Source organism: Narcine bancroftii, chromosome 5, assembly GCF_036971445.1.
Source record: "Narcine bancroftii isolate sNarBan1 chromosome 5, sNarBan1.hap1, whole genome shotgun sequence".
NCBI lineage: Eukaryota > Metazoa > Chordata > Chondrichthyes > Torpediniformes > Narcinidae > Narcine > Narcine bancroftii.
Genome location: NC_091473.1, coordinates 216,435,847 through 216,447,301, shown reverse-complemented (window position 1 = coordinate 216,447,301; position 11,455 = coordinate 216,435,847). Strand labels below are relative to the sequence as shown.

Here is an 11,455-nt window from a genome sequence, read left to right as displayed (position 1 = left end):
CCCATAATCTTTGATACCCTGACTCCTCAGATAGCTATCAATTTTAAATTTAGACATACAGTACAGAAACAGGTCATTTCAGCCCATGAGTCTGTGCCGCCTAATTTACACCCAATTAACCTCCATCCCCAGTTTCGAACACTGGGAGGAAACTGGAGTCCCCGGGGGGAAACCTAGGCAGACATGGGGAGAACGTACAAATTCCTTACAGACAACTTGGGATCCCAGCCTTAAATCCTGGCAGCAAATTCCAAAGGTTCACCATTCTCTGGCGACAGAAATTCCTCCACATCTGTTTTAAATCCCTTCCATCCTAAAGTTGTGCCCTGCTGTCCTCATTCTCTATCCTGGTCTTTCAACATTCACAATGCTTCTATGAAGTCTCACAGTTCCAAAACAGGTGCCACTTTTGAGTGTGGCCCAAGCTCGCCCAGGAGGGCAGCGGGAGCTGAGATCAACACGGGGAGGAGAAGCGGCACGATCGCGCTCGATCATCAGGGGGGGCCTGTGGAGAGGTATGAGTCTCAGGGAGGGGATTTCCCCCCCCCCACCCCCTCCCTCCCCCCCCAGGAGAGTAGGAGAAGAGCGCACGGGAACGGAACGTGACAGGCGGTAGGAGCAACTCACAAGAGGACCACAGGAGACCTTGTTCCGCGTTGGTAGATGGCACGGACTGAGATTCCTGTGAGGTGGGAAACGATGAGGAGGTTGGTGGTGGTGTCAAGAGAAAAGCGCAGGGAAGATCCGGGATCCACGAGGGGAAATGGAGCCCTCACTATAAGACATTTTAAAGACCATGGAAAGAATGGAGGAGAGACTGGCCAGAGACTTCAGGAAGAAAACAGAGGAATTGTACACCAAAATGGACAGATGGGAAAATACCCGAATTAGACTGACAGGAAGGGTGTCTGAAGTGGAAGAAAAATCTGGGGGCAATGAGCATATAATAAGTAAATTAAAGAGGGAGGTCACTACGTGGGAGGCACTCTGGAGAACCACCGCCGGAGGAACACCATAAAAATTGTGGGGTTGCGCGTTTTTCTCAATGCTGCTTTCTAGAAATCTTGGGAAGGGAGAAACTGGGCGAATCAGTGGAAGTAGAGGAGGTCCATGGGTCCCCCTTCCTGTGCCCGGGCCACGCTCAGTGCTGGTGAAGCTCCTGCGTCACCTAGACCGTGAGAAAATTTTAAGTGCAGAGAATGTCAGGGGTGGGGGGGCTGCCGATGGAGCTGAAGAGGAAGAATAGCCAAGCAGAAAGAATACGAAAGTGTCCATACATATCCGGCAACTCTAAAAATTGTAATGCCGGTTGGGGGGGGGGGGGGGTGGTGGGGGGCAGAGAAAGTTCCTGTCCGAGGTCAAAGAAGCCCGGGAATTTATAAAACAGCTTTCGGTTGGTATATATGTGCATAGTGCCAAATGGGTAAACCTAACGCTTTGTTGCATGTAAGAATACATATCAGGTTTAACTGTTTGTTGCATAACCAGTACTGTGAGAATTTGTAAAACGGGAAATGGTCCGGAGAAGTGGGGGGGAGTGAGGACAGAGAGGTGTGGGAGGTAGATGGGTGCAAAATGCACAACCTGTGCTGAGGAGGGGGATGGTGATGACGCGGAGGGTGAAGTCACCAGAGGCAGGGGGGATGGAGGATTAAAGGGAAGGAAATATAGATGGGGAATATATGTTAGATAGAGGTCAGAATTTGATGTAACTGTGTTATTTTGGGTTTTTATTTCCTTTTTCTTTTTTTGTTGATATTTTTTCTTACTTGTCCTTTTGGGGTTCAAGGTCCTTGTTTTTATCTTATTTTCCCAGGGTTTGTCACAGACCTGGCAGGCTAGAGCGATCAGCTGAAGGGAAGAGGTTGGACAAATGATGGATAAGGAGCAGTGGAGGTATGGGGGAAACACAGGTCTGAGAGTCTCTGGGGGCAATGGTTGAATATAAAGTACATTAGTTTCAACTAATAAGGGAAAGAGTCATGGCACACATTAAAAAAAAGGGAGCGGATCTGGCCCTTTTCCAAGAAACACATTTAACGGAGTGGAACACCAGGTAATAGCCGCCTTTGTTCAGCTCACATCCGAGGGGCAGGGAGGTAACAATTCTGATGGGGAAGAGTGTTCCAGTGAAAATGCAAAATGTGATCAGACGGAACAGGAAGATTTGTAATGGTGAACTGTCAGATATATTCAGAATCCTGGACATTAGTAAACATGTTCACCCCCAACTTTGATTTACAAAAAGTTCAAACAGGACATTTTCCTAAGATTGTCAGAGGGAAAGGAGAACATTCTGATTGGGGGAGATTTTAATTTTTGTCTGGATCTGTCTTAGATAGGTCAACAAAGAAAATAATTAAAGGCAGTGAGGGGTACCATTGACTGTATGAAGGAGCTGAGCTTGATAGACGTGTGGAGGCGGAAACATCCGAGGGAGAGGGATTATTCCTGCTACTCAAAACAACATGACTCCTACTCTAGAATAGATTTTTTTTTCTTGGCTTCAGCCATGTAAAGGGTAGGATCATGGAGGTTAGTACACAGTGAGACTTCTCTCAGATCATTTACTCCTGACATTAACAATAGAAATGCCAGATAAGCAGGATACAGCTTACAGATGGCATCTTAATATATTGTTGTTAAAGAAGCTAGAGTTTTGTAGATTTATAAGAGTGCAGATAGACATATTCTGTGAGACCAACTGTTCCTCTACTCCAGATAAATTCCTCCTATGGTACACCCTCAAAGCTTTTTTAAAAGGTCAAATAATTGGATCCACCAAAACTGTAAAAAAGAATATGTGAGGGAGGTGAATGAATTAGAACTGAAAATTACTCACTTAGAAAGGGGTTTCCAAAACTTGGGTTTAGAGGACCACTACAGGGCTCTAACAAATAAAAAACTGAAATACAAAATGCTCCAAACGTATAGTATAGAAAAAGGCCATACTGGAGTCAAAACAAAAATGCTATGAATTGGGGGAGAGAGCCCATAAAGACCTCTCTTGGCAGTTGAAGACAGAACAGGCCTCAAGGACAATCAATGGGAATGGCAGGGATCATGCATAAATCAAAAGAGATTAATGAGATCTTCAGAGAATTCTATGAGGGTTTGTATAAATCAGAGTTAACTGGAGGGTCTGATAAAGCCAGTGGGTTCCTGTCTAAATTAGAGTTGCCAAATTTAGACCCAGAAGAACAGGAAGGCCTAGATCTTCCCTTTAAGGAGAAAGAGATAGGGAAAGACTAGTTTCTAGGGGAGGATGGGTTTCCACCTGAGTTTTAAAAGAAATTTAAAGATTTACTGTTGCCTCTCTATATGGAGGTGGTAGACCAGGCAATGGACACCAATACCCTCTCGGCATCTTTTTCAACAGCAATTGTTATGACAATACTTTAAAAAGACAAAGATCCACTATTGCCATCTTCCTATAGACCCATTTCACTGTTAAACACAGATTACAAGGTACTTGCCAAAGGCCTGGCAAATAGATTAGTCAAACATTTGCTGAAACTAATAAACAAAGAACAAGTAGGCTTTATGCAAAAAAGACAGGCAGCAGATAACATTGGCAGACTGTTGAGTATAATGTATCTGCTGCAAACCAGAAAACGAGAAGGGTTTAGCTGTGGTCCTGGATGCAGAAAAGGCATTTGACAGGTTGGAATGGGATTTTCTATTTAATGTGCTGGAAAAGTTGGGGTGAGGTCCAACTTTTATAAAGTGGATAGGGACACTGTGCCATGCACCTAAGGCTAAAATTGTGATCAATGGACACATTTCTCCAGCTTTCCCACTAAGAAGATCAAGTAGACAAGGATGCCCATTATCTCCAGCCCTGTTTATGGAGATAAATGGAGCCACTGGCCGAAGCCATTCACCAGGATCCAGACATCAAGGTTTTTAAAGAAGGTGAGGAAGAACAAAAAAAATCAATTTATTTTCCAATGACGTACTGGTATATCTGACAGACCCAGTAAACTTGTTGTCAAAACTGCAGTCTACTCTGGAGGGCTATGGGGAGATTTCCAACTAAGGTAAATTAGGACAAGAGTGAAACCATGCCATTTACTCAGGGGGATTTACAGTCAGTCAAGAAAATAGTTATTTAAAGTGGCCACAAAACAGGATCAAATATCCAGGAATCAGAATAGACAGTAACTTGAATAATTTATATAAACTAAATTATAACCCCTTGCTTGGGAGAATTGAGGAGGACTTAAATAGGTGGATGTCCCTACCCATAACTTTAGTGGGCAGGGTCAACTGTGTTAAAATAAATGTGTTGCCGAGGCTCCAGTATCTCTTTCAGACACTATTGCCCCAGGGATTCTTCCAAAATTTGCTCTCACAAGTAAGGACATTTTATTTACTAAATCATGATGAATTGTTAAACATACAATTAATGAATAAAACTTTAAAAAGACACAAAATACATACATAATATTGTTTTAAAAAAACAAATCCCCTACAACCCCCACCCCCCTTCTCTAACACACCCACCCAAACCCACCCTCCTCTAATCTATCCCACCCCCCCCCAAAAAAAAGAGATCACATAACATTAAAATTCGTCAGGTATGGAGCAACACCACTAACGTGCAGAAAGGGGATTTAATAATTCAACCCTATATGATCCAAATATGGCCTCTAAGGAATAATTATTATGTAAATTATATGTTACCTTTTCCAATGGAATACAAGATCTCATTTCCAAATGCCATCACTGAATACTCAAATCAGTCTAATTTTTCCAAGTAATTGCCAAACATTTTCTAGCCACAGCTAAAGCCAGTCTCAAAAAAATGATTTGAAATCTATTTAATTTCAATTCTAAACTAATCCTCTTAATATTTCCCAACAAGAACACCACAGGATCTAATGAAAGTTTCACTTTCAAAATAACTTCTAGAAATTCCTTAAGTTTATTCCAAAAAGGTTTCACCATCTCACATGACCAAGTAGAATGTACAAAATAACTTACCTCCTTATGACATCTAATGCAAAGGATTTATTTAATCTCTCCATTACTAGTTCTCCAGGCACGGTCTGTGGAGCTCAAAAATGCCCTTGAAAATACTTTCTATTTTGCACCATGTTTCAATCTTACAGTCAGTTCTTGTCCGTTTTCACTCAGATTCTGGTATTTTTCATCTGCTGAATACTAAAATGTTCCCAGCCCCGGGGTACCACACTGGCCGGGTCCAGGGCTCAGTGCAGAGATGAGGCAGGTGAGAAGTTGGAAAATGTTGCACTCAGAGAGTGGGTGCAGTGGATAGGACAGACAGGGGTATGACAGAGAGAGGGGAATGGAGTTAGAGAAGGCATGAGGCGGTCATGAGGAACTTCAATATGCAGGCAGACTGGGAAAGGCAGGTCGGTGCTGAAGGAGTTTATGGAATGCAAACGAGATGGCTTTTCAGAGCAGCTCATGGGTAAACTCATTGAGAAAAAGTAAATTTTGGATTTGGTGCTGTGCAACAAACCAGATTTGATTAGAGTGCTTGAGGTAAAGGAATCCTTAGGAGGCAGTGATCACAACATAGAAAATAACAGCACAGTAGAGTCTCTTCATCCCATGATGTTGAGCCACTCTATACAAACCTACTGAACATCAATCTAACCCTTCTCTACCTCACACCCACAACCGTGAAGAGCATTCAAGCTGGTTGCATCACTGCCTGGTATGGAGACGTCAACTCTCAGGACAAGAATAAACTCCAGAGGGTTGTTAACTCGGCCTGCAACATCACAGGCACTAGACTTAACTCAATCGAGGACATTTACATGAGACGGTGTCTTAAAAAAGCACCCTTTATCCTCAAAGACCCCCCACCACCCAGGCCATGTCCTCTTCACTCTGCTACCATTGGGGAAAAGGTACAGGAGCCTAAAAATGAGCACCCAGTGGCACAAGGACAGCTTCTTCCCTGCTGCCATCAGATTCCTGAATAATTAATGAACCAAAGACACTCCCTTACTTTTCACAAACTATTATTTTATTTTTTTATAGTAATGTTGTAAGATGGTTAGAATATGAATGTTTGCCCTGTGATGCTGCCAAACACCAAATTTCATGACTTGTTTACGACAATAAAATCCTGATTCTGATTCTCTTTTTTCTTACATCCATGCACAACATCATCTGCAAATTCGCTGAAGATATCACGCTGGTGGGTTGTATAAAACGAGGTGATGAGTCAGCATACAGGAGGGAGATTAAAAACTTTGCCGAATGGTGCACCAACAACAACCTCACGCTCAATGTCACCAAAACCAAGGAGCTAATCGTTAACTTCAGGAAGAGAAAACTGGAGGTGTACGATCCAGTGATCCTTGGGGGATCAGAGGTGAAGAGGTGAGCAAATGTAAGTTCTTGGGAGTGTCTATCTCAGAGGATCTTTTCTGGAGCCAACATACTAATGGCATCGTAAAGAAAGCACGTCAATGACTCTCCTTCCTCAGCAGTTTGCTGAGGTTTGGTATGTCATCAAAAACCCTGGCAAATTTCTACAGATGTGTGGTGGAATGTGTGCCAACCAGCTGCATCATGGTCTGGTATGGGGACACCAATATCCATGAGCATAAAGCCCTACAAAACAGTGGAAATGACCCAGCACATCGCAGGCAAAACCCTCCCCTCCATCGAGAACATCTACAGGGAACGCTGCCGTCGGAGAGTAGCAGCAATCATCAAGGATCCACACCACCCAGCACACACTCAGTTCTCTGTGCTGCCATCAGGAAAGAGGTATAGGTGCCACAGGACTCGCACCAGCAGGATCAGGAACAGCTGCTACCCCTCCACCATCAGACACCTCAATGATAAACTCAGTCAGAGGCTCATTTGCTTTTGCACTTTATTGATATGTTTCTCTCTGTATTGCACAGTTTGTTTACATGTGTACATTGAGTAGTTCTTTGACACTATTAATAAGTGGTAATTCTGCCATGCCAGGAAAAAGAATCTCAGGGTTGTATATGATGTTATGTATGTTCTCTGACAATAAATCTGAAACTTGAATCTGAAATTTGAATCTCATTAAAACCTATCAAATACTGAAAGAACAGGATAGAGTGGACATGAAGAAGATATAGTGAGAGAGTCTTGGACCAGAGGGCACAGCCTCAGAATAAAAGGACGACCCTTTAGAACAGAGATGAGGAGAAATGCCTGTAGCCAGACATGGGGAATCTGTGGAAATCATTGTCACAGAGGTTGTGGAGGCTGCTGTTGAGTATATTTAAAGCAGAGGGTGGTAGGCTCTTGATTCTTAAGGGGATCAAAGGCTAGGAGAGAAGGCAGGAGAATGAGGTTCAGTGGAAATGTACACCAGCCATGTTTTGGATGGCAGAGCAGACTAGTTCAGCTGTATGGACTAATTCTGTTCCTCCATCTTATGAAAAGACCCTGGTTTAAACTGCATTTATTTCAATGCAAGATACCGAACAGGTATTTGGGGGCTTGGGGACTGTCTCACACAGCATCTACGCTCTGTAGAATTGGCTATCCCAAGATCCTGGTTGCTAACATTTCCATTCCCATTCCCAACCCGGCTTGGCTTTCCCCACTGCCAGAGGGACAACACCTCATATTCCCCCTTGGCCAGTCTACAGCCCAGTGGGATAAACATTGAATTTTCCAATTTCAGATAATGAGCCCCCTTTTTCTCTTCTTCTACACCCCTTCCCCACTTTTGTTATCATCTCCCCTATTTTTGTCTCCTTTCCTACCCAGCACCCCCCCCCCCCAACCTATTCTCATTCTCCCTCCTCTTTGGTTTCACTTGTATCTCTCCACTGGGTGAACTCAGCAGATGAAGCTGCACAAAAAAAAGTGTGTGAGACCACCCGGAGACTTTTCAAAAGGTCCCACAAAAAGAGCGGAGTGCAGAATTAAAGCTCATGTAGTAAATAAGAATTGATATGGAGACATGCATGAGACTACATTAGTCTGCATCTGATGCTGAAGATGGTTTGCTGGACGAACTCAGCAGATCGAGCAGCACCGGCAGTTGTCATTTTGGACTGAAATCCCTTATGGAGAAGGGAAGCCAGCATAGAAATGGGAAGGCTGGGACAGGGGCCTCGTCTGGAATTGGTGAACCAGTAGAGGAAAAACATGATGGACAGATTTGGCAAGAGAGAAGCAGGAAAAACCAAGAGGTTAGGTGGAGGAGGATGTGTTGCAGGGAGGGGAGGGGGAATGAGAGACAAAGGCTGCTAATCTGAGAAACAGAAATGAGAATGGTGGGACAAAGAGACCAAATAGAATTGAAGTGGGGAGGGGTGTGGTTGAAGGGTTTGGGTTAAATTTGTCTATTAATGTATTTGTAGCGGGCCAAGCAGCCGTGTAACAGTGGGCCGAACCACCACCTGTGCAGCTGGCTGAACAGCTGCGCAGCGCCGTGAGCCAAATCGCAGCGCGCTATTGAGTTAGGAACTCACTTACAAGGTGGCGCAGGGCTCCCGTCATCTTCGCTTTAAGCCATGCACCCTTCAGGTGCGTTGCAGGCATGTGATGACATCACTTCCGGTTTCGGATGTTTGGGCCGTAAGTGATTTGAAAGAGGAGGCAAGTTTGAATAAACAGTCTTTGCTGACTAACCACTGTGTCTGGTGAATTGATTTAGTAGCTCTACTAGTGTAGATGCTACAATTGGTGACCCCGACATGATTTAAACAGGCAGCTTTCCGATCTGGCGTGGCCCATTACATTGACACCTCAGGCCCGCCGATTTACACCAGGGTTCGTCATCTCCTGTAAGACAAGCTACAGCAGGCCAAGGCAGAATTTACTGCCATGGAGGAATTGGGTATTATCTGACATTCCAACAGCCCTTAGGCATCGCCGTCACACATGGTTCCCAAGAACACCAGTGGGTGGAGACCCTGCAGCGACTACCACAGGCTCAATGATAATACTACGTCCGACAGATACCCTATTCCGCATATACAAGATTTTGTTGTCTGCCTGTATAATTGCCATGTCCTTTCCAGGGTTGACCTCATCAAGGGATAGATATCATCAAATCCCAGTCCATCCATTATGACATTCCCAGAACAGCAATTATTACTCCTTTTGGACTTTTTGAATTCCTCAGGATGCTATTTGGTTTGAAAAATGCCATTCAAACATTCCTCCCTGTCAGCAGGGATTTAAAATTTGCATATATTTACTTAGATGACATCTTCATCGCCAGTCAAGATGAGTGAGATCACCAATGCCACCTACGCCGCCAGTTCCAATGGCTGGATGAATTCAGACTTACCATCAAACCTACCAAATGCCAGTTTGCCAGAGCGACCATCGATTTCCTAGGGCACAAGATCACGGCAGAAGGTGTGTTTCCTTTATCTACCAAAGTGGACGCCATACGTGCTTTCCTGAAACGTACCACGGTTAAAGGAGTGCAGAAATTTTTGGGCATGGTGAACTCATTCCAGTAGCAGCTGACATTTTTGGACCTCAGTTTCAACTCCGAACCACAAAGCGCAAGGAAGTTCCTTGGACCGTAGAGGCAGAGTTTGCATTGGCAGCCGCCAAAGACACTCTGGACAACGCAGCGATGCTCACACACCCTAGTCCCACCGCTGCCCTGGTTCTCACCACAGACACCTCTGATACAGCGGTGGGCGCAGTTCTCGAGCAGTTCGTCAATGGCCATTGGCAACCTCTGGCTTTCTTTAGCCGCCACTACAGCCATCGGAAATTAAATACAGCACATTTGATCGAGAGCTGTTGGCGTTGTACCTGGCCACACAACATTTCCGATACATTTTGGAGGGTCGCCATTTCACCGCTTTCATGGACCATTAGCCACTCACTTTTGCCTTTAGCAAGATATCGGACCCGTGGTCGGCCAGGCAGCAATGGCACTTGTCGTACATTTCTGAGTTCACTACGGATGTGTGTGTAGAGCTCGTCGAAAGAATCAAAGACTTGTTGATCCAAACCAAGGCTTTTATTAGCAAAAGACAGGAGCTCTTCACAGGTGGCCGACCAGTCCGGAATGATCCGACCTGGCTAGGGACACAACCTTTTAAGGCCCAGACAGTAGACGTGGCTTAGCTCTCAGCCAATCACTGTAAGTACAGTCTAGATACTGTAACTAGATATACTATATACATTGGTGATCGATCTGTACTATCACAGAGGGTCATGTTTCAGGAAAAAATGATCTGGTCGCTGATGTGCTGTCCAAACCTGCAGTGCATCATATCCAGCTCTCCTTAATGCTGACTTTGTCTTCATACCTGGACAAGTCCCAGGAACACCATTGCAATGGCCGTACGATGGCCCTTTCCATGTAATCAAAAGGGATGGGATTATGTACACTTTAAACATTGGGGGACATTCTCAACTGTTTACCATTGTCCCCAGCCCAGGAGATGAGGGCATCTACCTAAGGCGTACACAGCCGGTTCATCTCCTTTGGGGAACGATTCTGGGGGTGGGGGGTGGTGAATTGGGCCAAGCAGCCGCGTAACACAGTGGGCCTAATTGCCACTCACACAGCTGGCCAAAAGGCATGTGGTGACATCACTTCTGATCCCGGGTGTCTGGGCCGGAAGTGATATAAAAGAGGAGGCAAGTTTGAATAAGCAGTCTGCTGACTAACCACTGGGTACTGGAGTTGATGCTACATATTTGTAGTTTTTTTAATTTTGTATTTAACTACATGTATGGTCAAAAAATTTTTAATCAAATTTTCCAAAAAAAGTCTCCAGGCAGTCCAACTAAAACCCGAACTGGTTCGACTCGTTATCTCACAAACACACAAGCAGATCCCCACACCAACAGGTCTGTCTATGGCCTCATGCACTGCCAAACTGAAGTTACCCACAAAGTGGCCAAAAAACATCTACTATTCAGTCTTGGCACCCTCCAACCAGATGCCATCAACATCGATTTCTCCAGTTTTCATTAACCCCCTCCCACGAGTCTTTCTCTTTCCTTGTTTTTGTGTACTGGAGAAACTATGAGTGAAGTTTGAAGTTCCAGTTGTTAATGTACACAGTCAAAAGGACAGAGACAAGGCACATATGACTTGATAGAGCGAGATCTACAACTCAAGTGGTTTATTCACATAGCACATGGACCAAGCAGTGGTCGTCACATTCCAAAGTGGTTCAGTCATACCTTTTACCTTTGGTTAGAGTGGACATTCCTTGGGGTACTAATTATACATAAAACAATGAGGTTAATGACTTTGCATAATTACATAGTTATAGTCTATCAGTGTGGATGTTGACTGACAGGATGCTACACCTATCCCTCTGTCACCTCCAGCTCCCCTTTCTATTCAAAGAGCTACCCTCCCACCCATGACCTCATTCCTATTAGCTTCTCCCTTCTCCTTCGCCTCTCCTCTCCTCTCTCACCCACCCCCCCCCCCCAGCCCCCACCTTCCACCTTTTTATTCAGGCACCTGCCTGGCTTGCACCTGACG

The 11,455-nt window shown here is 44.6% G+C and overlaps 1 long non-coding RNA gene across 1 annotated transcript; it reads left to right on the top strand.

Moving 5' to 3' along the window:
• Positions 1–1,604: 1,604 nt before the first annotated feature.
• Positions 1,605–7,026, top strand: LOC138762914 (uncharacterized). The gene is made up of 2 exons (XR_011357236.1): positions 1,605–1,896; positions 6,165–7,026. It is a non-coding gene; the product is annotated as an uncharacterized lncRNA (long non-coding RNA).
• Positions 7,027–11,455: the final 4,429 nt, after the last annotated feature.